Below are 16,968 nucleotides of genomic sequence, written 5' to 3'. Positions count from 1 at the left end.
CCAAATGTGGCAAAGTCTCAAGCACCCTTTGATTTAGGTTTTGCATGCTAAATCCCAAGTCAACAGATGGTCCTGATTTTAGGATGTGATATCTAATCATAAAAACTTTTGGATATATGATTTAAGGTTCAATATTATCTACAATGGCGGCAGGGAACTCAACATCAGTGTTGTCAGTATCGGTGTGTCTTACCTATCGTATTGCCAGAAAATTGATATGGTACTGACCTTAATTAGCTACTTTTTAGTAAATATAAAAATAATTTAAAATTAAAATTTAATATTATTTTAATAGCTTTAACACATGTTATGTTTGGACTGACACATAATATTTTTTAATTATTTTTTGGCCGATTCAGAGTGATTGACTTGAGAATCGGTATCGGTTGATTCACCTGAATTGTTGGCCGGATGATACAAGTCCAATTCTGATAGGGGAACGAGGTAAGCACAAAAATTAACAAGTGTATTTGTAATGCCCTAAAATCTTAACCTAAAATTATAGAAAAAATTAAAAATTTTCTTTTTCACTTTAAACATCGAAAAATGATATTTTTCATGCAGGGGTTGAAAGACTTTGGAGCGGGTTACATGTATGAATCAACAATATAAAATTTAGAGAACCATTCACAAATCATTTATGAAAACCAAAATGATTTAAAAAGCATTCATTAACAAAATATAGTAACATAGATAAAACAAACATAGTTGCAATTATGCAAGCAGTAAGTATTAAAATAAAATAAAATCCTAAGTGGAGCCCTGGATCCACAAAGGTCCTGCTTCTTAACGCCACCCTTGTATCTTGCCATGTATGTTAATCACCTGAAATCCCTTTAAAAGGTCAAACTCATGAAAGCATAGTAGGTATATACCAATCACAGGTAATTACATAACATTAAAATATTTATTTTTATATAAGATGTCACCGTTTATCAAGGCATGATAAAATTTTAACATAGTTTATCAAGGCATGTAATAATTTAACAAAAAATAGTATGACATGTTTCAAAGTTAATAATTGTGAAGAAACATGCAACTTTATTCAGAATATAATTAAGAATTATCAGTGCACATTTTCATTTCAAAACTGTGTGAACAAGAACATCTTTGTTTTTCTTGATTATAGTCCCCTCGTGTACATGAAGGAAACGATCACCTTAAACAATCATTACATTTTGGGGTATATTATTCATGAGTTGTATTTTACCCGAGCAATGAACTGAGGATGACCCAAAGTAGGTACTCTGGGATCGAGAGAAAACTCTCTATGACATATACTCGATATGAGATGCACCTAAACTAGCCGCAACAATTGAGAATTTATCACCTAGGTCACGTTGATATCCCCAGTCTCCTATCCTCTGAGTGACTTGAGACTATTGAGATGGCTTGCTCTCATAAAACAAATATTGTTACTCGAGGTTTATACTACCTACCTTGCTAAGTAGTCCATAAATTCGAATGGGTAATAGGGTTTCTATTATGAAATTTTGTTATTTCATGTGCCTCATATCATTAGGCAGCTCAGGGCTCAATAACCCTAGTATCCCTTTAAGATAATTATAATTCATTCATAGGTATCCAACCCATTCAGATGTTGCTCGAACACTTTTTAGCCCATATGAGCACTTCGCCTGTGAAGGCGAACATAACATTATAAGTGTGTATGTATTCATGTATCCCCGATGGTATGATGCCCCTTTTACACCTCATGGTTCGTATCAAGCCAAGCTCTCGTGTATGCGCCAACATAAGTACATGCATGCCTATATTATATCACATGTCATACACACTATATGCCTAATGACACTATATAGGCTCTGATTCATATATGAGCCAACATACATGGATATCATGCATCATTTTATGTGTCAACAAGAAAAGATATAAATTTATGTTTCACTTGTCCTCAAGGGTTTCATGAACCCTGAGCTCTATCAGTAACCAAGCATTCATAATGTATCACCGTTATTTAAAATTTTAACATGTGAGTATAGCTACCTGGGCTCTTGTGACCCATAACTCTACTATTTGAGTTTAAACAATTCACTCAATGCATGCATCATTACATGTCATTTCTAGAAGCATATCATTACATGCATTAACATTGCAATACAATTATAAAATGACATGCGAAATCTAATCTTAAGAAATCTTTATGTAGGCATCTTTAAAGTTTATAAAGTCTATGGGAGATCGTAAACATGTGAGAGCCCGTAATTATGCAAGAGCTCAGAAATATTTCAAAACCATGTAAAAGCTCATAATTTATTCAAAAAGCTCATAAATATTTTTTGTAAACATGCAAAAATTTGTGAACATTTTAAAAGCTTGTAAAAGCTCATAATTTATTCAAAAATCTTGTAAAAGCTTATAAATATTTCTTCTAAACATGCAAAAGTTTGTGAACATTTTAAAATCTTATAAAAGCTTATAAATATTTTTTCTAAACATGCAAAAGTTTGCGAACATTTCAAAAACTTGTAAAAGCTCATAATTTATTCAAAAGCTCGTGAAAACTTGTAAATATTTTTTTAAACATGCAAAAGTTTGTGAACATTTCAAAATCTCGTAAAATCTCACAATTTATTCAAAAAGATCATAAATATTTCTTCTAAACATGCAAAAGTTTGTAAACATTTCAAAAGCTCGTAAAAGCTCATAATTTATTCAAAAAGCTCATAAATATTTTTTCTAAATATCCAAAAGTTTGTGAACATTTCAAAAGCATGCAAAAGCTCATAATTTATTCAAAAAACTCATAAATATTTCTTCTAAACATGTAAAAGTTTGTGATCATTTCAAAAGCTTGTAAAAACTCATAATTTGTTTCTTCTTACATTTTTTGTATTATATATATATTTCCATAAATAAATAAATAAATAAATATATAGTTTTATATATATATATATATATATATATATATATATATATATATATATAAAACTATATGCATGTTTATATGCATATGAAAATGAGTATTATATATATTATATAATTATCCAAAAATCATTCGTAGGTACCCAACCCATTTAGATGTTGCTCAAGCACTTTTTAGCCCATGTGAACACTTCACCTATGAAGGCGAACATAAAATTATAAGTTTGTGCATGTATTCATGTATACCCCCATGGTATGATGCCCCTTTCATATCTCACGACTTATATCAAACCAAACTCATGTATGAGTCAACATAGATAAATGCTTGCCTATATTATATCACATGTTATACACACCATATGCCCAATGGCACTATATAGGCTCTTTGACCCCCTGGTTCCAACATGAGCCAACATACGTGCAAATCATGCATAATTTCATGTGTAAAAAATAAAAGACATAAAATCATGTTTCACTTGTCCTGACAGGTTCCATAAAGCCCGAGCTTCATGAGGAGCCTTGCATTCATCACGTATCATACTTATTTAATATTTTAACATACGAGCATAGCTAGCAGGGCTCTTATGATCCATAGCTCTACTATTTGAGTTTAAACAATCACTGAATGCATGCATCATTACATATCATTTCTATAAGCATTTCATCACATGCATTAACATTGCAATATAATTATACGTATTGCAATGTTAATGCGGGGTCGGAGATGACCCGGGCGGTCGCCAGAGAGCAGCACAGGAGTGGTCGACAGAAGAGCAAGTGTGGAGATCACCGGGGCGGTCGTCGGATAGCAGAAGGTGTACGGGGCAGTCGCCAGATAGCTAGAGGTGGTCGGGACGGTCATCGAAGAGCGGGAGGCGGTCGTCAGAGCGAGGTAGGTGGCCGGGGCGAGCAGCGTGGGGGCGGTCAACGGAATAGCGGGTGCAGAGAGGGTCAGAGCGATCGTCGGAGAAAGGGAGGTGGTTGGGGCGGTCGTCGGAGAGCGGGTGGTGGTCGGGGAAGTCGCCGGATTGCAGGAGGTGATCGGGGCAGTCACTGTAGAGCGGTAAGTGGCCGGGGCGAGCAACGCGGATGAAAGAGAGAGAACAAACACAATTACATGTCCTAGATGAGCATTTTACATTAAATATTAGCAACAGATTTACGACAGAATAATTCTGTCACCAACACCGACACTAATTAGCGATGAAATAATATCCGTCGTTATGCCGTCGCTAAGTTTCAACATATTTTACGACAGAATAATATCCATCGCTAATCCATCACTAAGCAGCGACAAATATTATTATGTCGCTAAACCCAATTTGGTCTAGGTCTAGTTCAGAATAGAAAATCGAGACAACAGCTCAACCCCCATCTCATTTTCTCTTTTTTTTTTTTTTCTTATTATTTTTTACTAGACTCAGTTTCGGTTTGCTCCCAGACCAGTCTAGGTAGGGCAGACTCGGTCTGGTTCAACCCAAACCGTGTCAGCTGGGTATATTCTTACCATGGTCACTGTCTCGCCCCTACCTGCTCACGACGGTGCCGCAGACAACTAGGGTTGTTGCCGACAGCTGATACAGACGGTGCCACCCTCCGTCCCGCCCTCTCCTCTTCTCTTACCAGAGGCGTTGGCAACCTGTGTGGTTGCAGATGGTTGAGAAAGTGGGTGCCCCCTGTCTCGGTGTCCTCTCTCCCCTGATTGGAAGACACTGGCAACCAAGTTATTTGCTGGTGGCAAAGACAGAGGGTGCCCACTCTCTGTCTCGCCCTCTCTCTCTCTCTGACAGTGCTGGCAACCACCGTGGTTGCCGGCTCGCCATTCTCTCTCTTTCTCATCTAACGGTGCTAGCAACTACTGCGGTTGTCGGCCAAGACAGAGGGTTCCCCCTCTGTCTCGAATGCCTCCCCCTCTCGTCTGATGGTGTTATCAACCACAACAGTTGCTTTCTCTTGTGTTCGACTGGCGCCGACAACCACCATGGTTGCCAGTGACCTCTTTCTCTCTCATCAAATTAAACAGTAGAAAAGAGGGCTGGGGTTACCTGTCATCGATGGCGTCTCCCGATCGCGCTCTTTCTTTCACCTTTTTTTTGAGAATCTCTCTAAGAAAACAATTTTGTAGAGCAGGGTTTTGAGGTTTCTTAAACAGAAGCTTCACAACCATGGGAGTCCCCATGATCCCACTTCCTCAAATCGTGAGAGGGAAACTCTCACTATCACCCTCTCTACAAACTTTACAGAAAAGGAATGACCCCAGCAAAATAGCCTAGATATGGTGGGAATTATAATGTCTTTGAATTCTGTGAGTACCGCGAGCTTTCACAAGAGTCTCTCCAGAACAAGTAAAATAAATATAGAGAAATTGGTTCACCTTGGCAGAGACCTCTACTACTGTAAAAGCAATCTCTAGCCCAACCATTAAGGAGCGAGATCTTGCACAAAACATAATCATAGAGATGCGTCACTTTACAAAGTAAAACCGGTTAGTCCACTGACCCCATGCCCCCACGCCTTACAGGGACTTACCAGTGAAAGCGTTGTGTATACACAAAACATAGCCTTATGAATTCACCAGTTACTCCAAAGAATTTGTGTGTGTTCTACAAAAAGGTCCAGTTGACTGAGCCGTATGCCTTTGCAAGATCCTACTTAAAAAGTAACATGCTTTTTAGAACTATCAGTAATTGAATCAACTAATTAGGGAAGATGGTGGACCGGGGGGAACAGGCCCCTACCCTGCCTCGCCCTGTTTGGATCGGGGATGGAGGACATGAAATAGGGATGGAGGTTAAAATCAAAACCCGTGCCGGGGTGGAGGCGAGGATGGACTTAAGCTTTTTGCTGCCCTACCCCGTCCCACCCCACCCCACCCCTGGTCCTTCTTTAGGGATGACCGTGGACCGAGAGAAAACGAGGCCCCGCCCCACCTTATCCCGTTTGAACAAAGGATGGACAACATGAAACGAGAATAGAGGGTAGGATTTTGAGACCTGGCGAGGGTGGAGACCTTGTCCCCCGCCCTCACCCACTGCCATCTCTACAACTAATTCATGAGCTAACTCGATGCTATCTTTGATTTTTGCAGCTCCTTAGGTCAATGAACTTCATTAAATCTGACACTATTCTATAGAGTCCCATTACGTGACTACAGGAAAATTCATGGGTATGAATTTGACATCAAGAATACTGGATGTGACCATCTTGGTGGCATGTGCCTGGTGACATGAGTGGACACAAACATATATGGGCAATATTTTAATGTCTACATGCAATTTTTTTTAACTTATGAGTGATAGATCTAGGAATGGGGTGTGCATCGGGAAGACTCGAGTAGAAGAGTGAGAAGTGATTAACAACCTCTTTCTTGAGGGATCCTTAATAGGAATATCAAGACCTCTTCAGTGATTCTGTAGAGGCAGGGGCTAGAGAATTTAATCTTTCTTGGGTATCCATTATCCAGCCCTAACTATCCTATTGGATTTTCAAACATATTGGAAATCCAATGTATAATGGGTCCCACCATTATCCTAGTGGTGCATATCTCAATGACACACTACTTAAGTGGGTCATTAGATTCCAAGTGAGACTCATTTGTTTACATTGGATCCATATCAGGATCCAACATCTCCCACTTGGCCATATAGGGCAAACACGTACATTTTATCATAACCAAGGGATTATGTATTGCACTCATCACATTATGAGGTTTACATACGCTAGTTGGATTTCACCTGCATAATATATCTCTATCATGAGGTTATTTACAAACTAGGTTATTTTTTCATCATGTCATAGATTTCAAGTAATCACCATTCACTGCATACTTAGTCATGCAGTCCATAAATCAAGAATGAATACATCATAATGTAGGTCTCACATAGTCATGGGGTTCTGTGTCTCTTCTATGATTTACCATAGGCATGCATCCTAGTGGAGTAATATGGAAGTTATTAATTCATAAATCTGTGATTTGCCAAACATAGCAAATATTCCTACTTTCCGAATTTTTACTATAGCTTATACTCCTACTTTTCATGTGCATTATCACATGTTGATCATTACCTGATCATTTTAGATCAGTATATGTGAATCCATATATCATAAATATGACTGACCAACACCATTTAGCATTTTATGCATGAAATCTAAAATATCACTTCATGTATTTATAATCATACCATAGGGAGCATTTATAATAATTATTTATCATTATATCCTCACATACACGTGTAAAATTTAGCTCTCACTTTTTTAATGCATTGTATTTAAGCAATATTTGCATTAAGTCATAACATCATAAGGTTTTGCATACACTAGCTCGACTTTTCCTTCATGATATATCACCATCATCAGGATACTCACATACTAGGTTGATTTTTCATTATAAATTTAAGTATAAATCTCTATATCCAAATCTAATTTGGATATACACTAGATCCATATCCAATAATACTTATCTTATTATCATTTGTATATGCAAAAATACGATAAGCCAATTACCAGGCTTTAAGCAAACCACAAGTTTGAACATTTAAGTTCAGATCCATTATCGAATCCACACACATATATATCCAAATTTATTGGATTTGTAGTTGTCCATATCTAAAACTGACTTGAGATGTTATACATCAAGTCCAGCATGATCTATATTAAAATGGATCTCTATACAAGCTTAAAAAGAACCATGGATCTCACAAGATTTGACCATAATCTAAATCTATATCTGAAACCGTATATCTAAAACCGTATATTTCAAAGGCAAATAGATCCATAGTACACATCCAGCATTCTACTTATCTGGATTTAACAGTGACAAACCTGAATCCATACAAAAAATATATCATTACTATGTCCAAATATATGAGCTTATTCTATCCATATTCAACATAAAAATTGGATCAAATCTAAACCCATATAATATATCTAACAATATATATATGTTTCTGGATCAATTCTGGATCCATATCTCATATTCGGGCATAACACTTATCCAGATCCAATCACAAAACTTGATAAAACTATATCCACATCCCATATCGGGGCATAACACTTATATGAATTCAATCACAAATCTGGATCAAACTGGATCCATATTTCATATTCGATCATCCGAACCCATCACTAGATCTGTTCAATAAGAGAATCTAGGAGCATAACTTGAATCTACACTCAATCAATCTATACTCAGTCAACTTGATCTTATTCTCATTTTGACATATCCAGATCCATACAAATTTAACTATATCCATAATATTTTTACTGGATCAAATCAAGGTCCGTGACACCTCATTTGACCTAATATCGATTAGATTCAATCTTGACCCAAACAGATTTTATAATTAAACTTTATCTATATAAAAATTAGATCAAACCTTATTGGATCTAGATATTAACATGAACAGAAGATAAATACATATAATAAAAATATATGCAGACGAAGTATTTTTGGATCCAAAAATATGAGTGTAGAGATATAAACCAAATCATAACTGGGCCCAAAAAGTTTTATCGGATCCAACCAGGTTTATAAGAAGCTACCTGAATAGCTTAGCCCAATCCAGATCTAAACCTGTTTAGATAACGCTCTGGGAGGTATTCCGCTAACCAAAACATTTTCTACAAAATCAAAAAAGTCAAAACAATTTTGGGTAAAATCAACAATCCAGAAACACTAAAACATAATTTTTTGAGTTAAATAAAAAAGGACAGGTGCTTTTCTATAATTTCAAAAAAGTTTAGAAAAAACCAGTTATGAAAAAATCCTCAAACTATAACCCCTATTAAGAGAACAAGTATGTTTTTAAAATTTCTCAAAAACTGTGCCCCTGTTATGTAAAAAATACAGGCAAAAATTAATTGAAAAGAAAAGGGGCATAATAGTAAAAACTGAGTGGTTGGTGAAACCCTAACTTTATTGTTTTTACTCGCTCCCTTAAAAGGGAGAGGAGCCTTAGGGTTTCTTCTCTTATGGGAAACAAAACTCGCACAAAATGGAGCCGCAACTACGCCACCTTCGGCGTAACCATCTGGGGCCACCACCTCTCGATAGTCAACCGACCGGAGCCCCACTGTGGTTTCCGACACAACCACACCACTCGATGAAAGGGGGGGGGGGGCATCACCACCATTTTCAGTTGCTCCACCAACCTCCGGCAGCAATGCTTGATGCCACCCCTGACGCTGGCACATGGAGTTATCCTTTGTCTTCCCTACATCTTCGAATGGTCTTCTTCTCCTGCTACTACAGAAAGGATGCCCACTCGACCATCTGCACCACCTGCTCCTCCGAGGCGATGCAATTCTTAGCTTCCATAAAATGCTTCTACTGTCGTAAGATGCAATCAAAGACAAAGGCATTGTCGGTCCGTAGGGACGACGAAGCAAAAAAACCCATCGATGGGCTTGATTTTTCCATCGAACAAAAAGCACCACCGAAGATTGATGGATTGTGGCAACTGTTTGGGGTTCGAGATCCATCAGAGCACCACTTCAACATCGTCGTAGGCCATCAAAAAGCAATGCTCTGGTGCGGGATGGTAGTTCACCTAGATGACAAAGGCTTGGAGGCGTTGAGCAAATCGATGACAGACAACATTATAGTACCTCCCTCTGGTAGCCCTATCAAATCTCCCAGAGAAGGCAGAGAGTGACCCGCCCCCCCCCCCCCCCCCCCCCCCCCCCCACACACACACACACACACACACACACTTTTTTTATTTAGGCTTATTCTCTGGTTTTGCCCCTTTCGTAAAAGGGGGAAACACTAAGAGTTTTTTTGTTTTTTACGAGAAGGGTAACAAAGCTTGAAGGAGCACTTATTGACATTCTAGTCGACAGATGAAGAGGAAACCGACACCGGCCATAACGCCTCCACTGCACCCAACAATCCCAGAATGACCTCGTCAAGCTCCTCTGCATTGAGTCCATCAAAGAAGAGACCAGACCTGCCCCCCTTTCAAAGTTGAGGAACCCATCAAAAGAGAATGGCGTGTCCAACGGGAACAAATAGTAGGGCTTCCTCAAGGTTATATTAGACGGACATGTTTGACGTCTTTGACAACCAGCCTTCATAGTCAATCCCGAGCATGCCATCAATGTCCAACACCTTCATCCATGTGTTGAGGCAGATGAGCTCACAGTAGATCTGCGTGGCCTCACTCACGCCATCTCTTAGAGGGTCGATGGACGGGATATGCAAGTCGAACTTCTCCTTCTTGCCATAGCTTGACTCGATGTGGCCCCAATGCTTGGTTTGGAGCTTCGCCCGTAGACCGGTCACTGGCCAGACACCGAGCTCCTCAGTGATCCTCTCCTCTCGAGGTTTGCTTTTCAATTCTTTTTCACAATAAAAAGACATTTAATGGAATGGCCTTTTGATGCTTTGCAATTTCATATACATTTGGACCTTCGAGCAGTCAGAAAAGTATCTCTGAGCTCGCCTTGGCAGGGCCGATGCCAGCGGCGCCTTTGATCTTCGAGTACACACAGAGGAAGATTTAAGTGAGCAATGTCTATGCGGATATTGATCCACAGAGGCATTGAAGTCAGGAATGCAGGGAACTGGTGACTACCTGCCCCTTATGCTGACAGCAAAGTCGGCCTCTGACAACTCCAACTTTCTCTGCATCGATCGCCAACTCCAAGCGATGATCGATATAGATGATCTGTGTACATGGAACGAGGCTCTAATACCACAGATAGATCTAGGATCGAGGTGTGCATCGGGAAGACTTGAGAAGAAGAGGAGTGAGAAGTGATTAATGGCCATTTTCAGGGGGGATCCTCAATAGGAATATTGAGACCTTTTTAGTGATTCTAAAAAAGGAGGGGTTGAAGAATTTAACCTCCCCTCGGTGGCCATTATTCAGCCATAATTGTTTCATTGGATTTCCAAACTTGTTGAGAATCCAATATATATGTAATGGGCTCCACCATTATCATGTTGGTGCATATCTCAATGACCCACTACTCAAGTGGGTCATTGGATTCCAAGTGAGATCCATTTGATCACACATGATCCATATCATGATTCAACCGAACCCGCTTAAGTCCATGTGTCTTTGTGACGTAGATGTCTACATCAGTATCTTTGTTATGTAGATGTTCCACTCTAGCAAGCATCTACTTCGTTATTCCTTTTGAAAGACATCTATTTCGTTATTCATGTAGAGGTTTACTAATTTTACACATTATTTATAGTAACTCATTCTAAACGCCACACCTCTAGTTCGATTAATATTTCATTACTTATTTAATGAACAAGATAACTACAATAGAAGGCTTTTTATCTATTAACAAATGAAAGAATGATCTCTGAACAATTCTGTTTTTTGTTTTTTTTTACATTGCCATCCTCAATGAGAATCAGAATAACCAATTCCCCTGCGAGACGTTGGGAAGATCAAAAACACCATGCTGGATAAAAAACCAGTGCCTAGTGGCAAGTTCACCAGGAGAGCGTGGTTGTTGGGATCACTTTCTGAGAAGAAGCAATCCTGGACGTTGGAGTCGCTGATCGCAATAGTCATGAACACGAGCACGGAGAAGACGGAGTGGACGTAATCCACCCATCGGACCCTGTACTTCGACAAATCCCTGAGCCTCCAATTCCTTGCATCGTCATGCTCTTTCTCCTCATAATTGAAGATCAAGAGTCCCTTGGTAGTGGCGATCCCAAAGTAAACCTTCCCGTCTCTTCCTTTAAAACTGTCAGTAAAGGAGAAGAAGATGCAGGAGATGGTGCACACAGAAATAAGCATGAATGTCAAGTATCGGTTGGCAGAGGTGCAGATGCCATTGTTGGTGAAGGATCCAGAGAGAGCTTGGAAGGCCAGGAGGGTGCCACTTGGGAGGAGCTTCATGAGGTTGGCGGCGCTCGCAAGAGTCTTGTCGATCACCACCGAGTGGTTGCCAACCAAGTGGGGGAAAGCAGCCGGTGGCGGCGATGCCAATGGAGTTGCAGGAGGCGTCTTCAATGGATAACTTGCTGGTGCTACTGTTGTAGGGTTGAGGCGTTCTACCTCAAGTGGTGGTGGGATATGAATCTTAGTTTCTCCCATAACTACTTACAAATTTGTATGTAAAGATGAACAACCTTATGAAATTGAGCACGCCAATGACAATTCCGGGACGTCCAAACCAATCGGTGGTCTCGCCTCGTTACAGAAAGGAAAAAGTTGTATGGAAAATGTGTTGCAGTGGATGCAGAGCCAAGATTTCCAGCTGTGGATGTTAAACAAGGAGGGGAAGGGGACGAGGAGTATTAATACAGGGCGGTGTTTCTTCAGGCACAAGTCAGATGCTTATTCCAGTTTTGGTTTTTCAGGATAACGGTTGTTTGCGTATTCGAGTAATATACTTTTATTATGAAAGACCAGAATGTGTCAAAGACCAATGTTGTCAGTATCGTTATCGGCCCTGTATCGTTTGTTCAACGATTCAGGTGAATTCGGCTGATAGCGATACTCAAGTAAATCGTTTTGAATTCGATAAAAAAAGTAATTGAAAAATATTATGTGTCAATCAGGAAGTGTGACACGTGTTAAATTTTAAGTATAACCGATTCAAGGGTAAAGCGTATCGATTTTCTTCCGATAGAATACGTATCGGCAGATACCCCTACTGACAACATTGGTCAAGTCTGATGTCCACATTATAATTATAACAGTGGAACACGTGCATAATTATCTTTATTTTTTATTTGTGGAGGGTGAAGTAGAGTTTGAGGCGTACTAATCTTTGGTTGGCTGTTTCTGTGAAAGTGGGGGATTGAAATTAACTCTGGAGAGAGGATCAGGTTCAAGGAGCGTCGGATAGAAAACTATCCAAGACTCTTTGGATGCCGTTAATCATAGAGATGGACGACACCAAAGGCTCATTTAAAAGGATGGTTTTTACCTAGATAGCCCCCCAAAATATTTCTGTTGCCCTTCAATTTGCTGATGAGCGGCATGCATGACACAAAAATGGACAGCTAGAAATCGTCCAAAACAGGGTCTTTGAGTAGGTTCTTATAGATGCCGTTCATTTTCATGATGAACCACATCTCTCATCGGGGCCCCATATTTCAACTAAAAGATGGGGTTTGGACTTTAGGCCAAGCGGGTGTGGGTGTGGGAAGAGTTGTATAACTGGTAAAGGGTCGGGCTAACCCCAGCTTGCCTTTCAAAATGCAATCCAATTTACAATATCATTCTTCCTAGTCCAGCCCAATTTAATTTTACTTAATCCACACCAACCGTTGATGTCCATATGCCCAACCTTCCCATGCTTAGCTGCACTTGCATACCCAATCGTGACGTCTGTTTTCTATATTACTCGCTTTCCTTGAATCAACAGAATCCAAATGACCTTTTTCTTTGACGTTTTTCAATTGAAAAAAAAAAGATGTTATATTATTGAAAGAGGGTTGAAAGGAATGTCATCGATTACAAGGATTAGGGAAGACCTTTTGTTTTGCCTTCTTCTTAGGATTTAGATAAGGAAAGCTAATTGGTCCAAACTCTTCCTGTGATTTTGTTTAGCAGCTAATTGGACTAATTTTTTTCTATTGTCCTGAGTCATCTCTATTTTGGTTGTCATGGGAGTACTCATAAGCTTGCAACTAAGCATTTGAGCCCTTTCAAGAGTATCTCAAGCATATTTAGTTTGACATAAAATAAGCCCTTCATGAGCATAAATAACTTCTATTCTAAGATAAAATTAAAGTATTCTCATGTCCTTGACTGAGAACTCAAGCTTGAATTGATTTATGAATTTGTTCATAAGCTCGAAACTACTACCCGTGAGTACCATGTCATCCGCATATACAAGTAAGATGAAACATTCTCCATGAAAATGATATGTAAACAGAGATGGATCTGAAAAACTGCCTTGAAATCCATACTAAAGTAAGAAGTCACTTAACCGTTCAAACCATGCTCAGAATGCTTGTTTGAGGCTCTATAGGGCCTTTCATAATTTACAAACATGAGTGAAAAAATTCAGGTCTTCATAACCATGTGGTTGTTGCATATAAATAATCTCATGAAGCAACCTATGAAGAAAAATATTTTTTATATCAAGTTGGCAAATTTTCCATTTTTGAACCATGGACACAGTAAGAATAAGCCGAATAATGGCAGGTCTAATAACAGGCGAAAACGTTTCTTTGAAATCAATACCTTCAACTTGGGTGAAACCACGAGCGACTAAATGAGCCTTAAGTCGATCAAGACTTCCATCGAATTTGAGTTTAGATTTAAGAACCCATTTGGATCCAACTATATATTCATAATAGGGTCCCAAGCAATAAGATCCCAATTCTTATTAGAATTGAGGGCTGCAATTTCTTCATCTATAGCCATTTTCCAACCGGAGTGAAACATTGATGCTTTGATGCTTTTGGGATCTCTTGGAATAGACACATAAGTCATGTGGATGTTGGCATATTTTAGATTCAGTTTAAATATGCCGGGCCATTCCGTGAGTGACCATAGTTCATCATCAATTTCATATCTGTCTGTATGACTCTGATCTCCTCAATGTTATTTTGAAATTCATATGATTCTTCATTGAGATGTTGAAAACTAGGAGAGTGCTCTTCATGATGAAAATCATTTTCAAATATAAGAGAACCAAAAATTTTCAATCAATAAAGGAAGAAAAATCCTTTCCCACGATGTCATCTTTATAAAGAGAGGCAGGATCTTTGAAAGGCAAATTGATTTCATAAAAAACAACATATCTTGACATGGAAATTCGCCCGGTGTCAGGATGATAGCATTTATATCCTTTATATTGAGGACTGTATTTAATAAAAATATAAGGCAGCGACTTGGGGTCGAACTTCTTATTAGCATACCCTTTCAAATAAGGAAAATCCATAAAGCTGAAAATATGGAGAATCCATATTAAGAGTACTCGATGGAAGACAATTGATAAGAAATACTGCTATAGAAAAAACTTTAACCCAATTTTTTTTTGGAATATTTGCATAAAACATCATTGTCAAACCCAACTTTGTGATATTTGTATGTTTTCTTTCAGCCTTGCCATTTTGCTCGGAAGTTTTAGGATAAGAGATTTGCCTTTTAATACCGAGCCCTTCTAAATATGAAACACGTTTGTCATTTACAAATTGTTTCCCACCATCATTTTGAAAAGTTTTTATTTTTCTCTCAAACTCCCTTTCAACAAAATTGTTAAAATGAACAAAAGCTTCAAAGAAATCTAATTTTTGCCTCAAAGGATAGAAGTGAATCTGGTTTTATCATCAACAAAGAACGTGGATTTCAATCCGTTCCTACTTGTTAAATTAATCAAAAACAACTTTCACCATTGGACATGCACGTTTCATTAACCACACAAATTTTCTTGGCTACTTCTATTATGCATACAGTGTGTTTCAGCCAAAGTGCATTATACAGGATATTCAATAAGAAACTTTCCTTGATGTTATGTTAAAAAATGACCAACTTTTCTGAACCAGTAAAGAGAAGAGAAGGATTACATGATAAAATGAATTTCATTTCATGCTAAAAACAAATGGGTTAGTTGTGAAGGCGTTGAGATGAAAACCTCATTCGCACAAAGAGCAAATCAGGTGAACTGTCAAATCACTCCAAGGAAGTGATTTGACATCTTCACCGTCCATTCATTTATCTCACATGGACCTCATGGCCTTTTGTGCATATTGTAGATGGTGACGATGCCAAATCACATTCCTAAAAGCGATTTGGCAGATCACCTGATCTGCTCTCACTGGCACATGGGTGTGTTTGTAGCTTTCAAAAGTGAGCTAAGTAAGGCCGGGTAGCCACATGCCTTGTGGTTTTGCTTCGCTGAGGGCCGGTTCCATTGAAGGTTTTATTTTAAAACTCTAATTAAATTTTTTGTTTTTAGAAAACCGGCTCTTGGTCTTAATGACTAATCAATGAGAGAGAGATAACAAATTAATTTAATAAACCAATCATACTGAAGCAACATTTTTTTTTGGATTGGCAAGCTGAGGTTAGGCATTCCCCCGGCTAGAACAGAATTACAAGAAGACAAAATAAAATTTCAGCTTAAACTTGAAACCAATATGGGGGTTTACCTTTTCACATTTGATCTCCTTGTAAAATCTCAAGCCTTGTGAAGAAATTGGGAATATAGTTACGTTCCTTGGCAACTAAGCAGTGCAGGAACTACTCAAAACTAAGGACCAAGTTCACTAGTTATGCAAGCGGTTAAGTACAATGGGGAGTCAAATTGAATTGGATCCAAAAATCACAAAAATTTGCAAAAAGCCCTTCATGAATCTGATCCATTTGCAGCCCTAAGGTTCATCATCTCACCCATGCCATGGAAGCAAGCATCCCTTCCCTCCAGCATCTTCATAGCACAATGAGAAGAGCACTTTGCCTAGCATGCAAATTCTAACATGCTCGATAACTGATAGAATGAGTTTCACTGCCTCAATTCCTGTGCCAAAGCCGAAACTTTTAAATATCCATACAAAGATTAATTTAAGATTTTATTTTTAATTTTCTATATTTTTAATTTTGTTTGTAATCAGCCAACTGGATCCTCTAGGTGGATTTGAATCCACTTGAGCCATTTTGAAGACCTCCTATCATTGTCGCTTTGGGAGGTGTCTCAAAGTTCCAAGGGAGAGACATTTGGCTCTCCTCCCTACCATGTATTGGTTAAAAGTAGAGGTTGATAGGTAGTTGATTTAATATCTTAGATAGGCTTTCTTTTTTAAAAATAGGGTAGCTACTTTTTAAAATGTGGGTAGACATTGTAAGTTCTCTCCTCCAAAGTCTTTCCATTCTTTAAATAAAAGTAGGTAGTTATTTAAATAGTTAGCTAGGTTTTAATAAGTAGTTTGACTTTAATACTTTAGTTGTTAGTCCCTTCTCTCATTTTCTATAACAAATGAAAAATGTATGAATTGTTTTAATGAAAAATAGTTTTTTTTTAAACTTCTTTCCTTATGTGTGTTCGTGTGAGAAATGCTAGAGAGCGAAAGTGAGTGGGTGTGAGATAATGAACTATGTGCTTATGCTTTTGAGCTTTCAGTTGGATCGACCTTGCCACCATCGAGTGCTACATGTTTCG

General features: G+C 38.4%; 1 pseudogene; it reads right to left on the bottom strand.

The window, feature by feature from the left end:
• Positions 1–11,240: 11,240 nt before the first annotated feature.
• Positions 11,241–11,945, bottom strand: LOC149837221 (protein DMP3 pseudogene; annotated as a pseudogene).
• Between the last annotated feature and the right edge of the window lie 5,023 nt (positions 11,946–16,968).

The sequence above is a fragment of the Nuphar pumila genome, chromosome 5 (assembly GCF_984573655.1).
Source record: "Nuphar pumila chromosome 5, dmNupPumi1.hap1.1, whole genome shotgun sequence".
Classification (NCBI taxonomy): domain Eukaryota; kingdom Viridiplantae; phylum Streptophyta; class Magnoliopsida; order Nymphaeales; family Nymphaeaceae; genus Nuphar; species Nuphar pumila.
The sequence above is the reverse complement of the archived record's forward strand: the minus strand, read 5'-3'. Positions and strand labels throughout refer to the sequence as shown.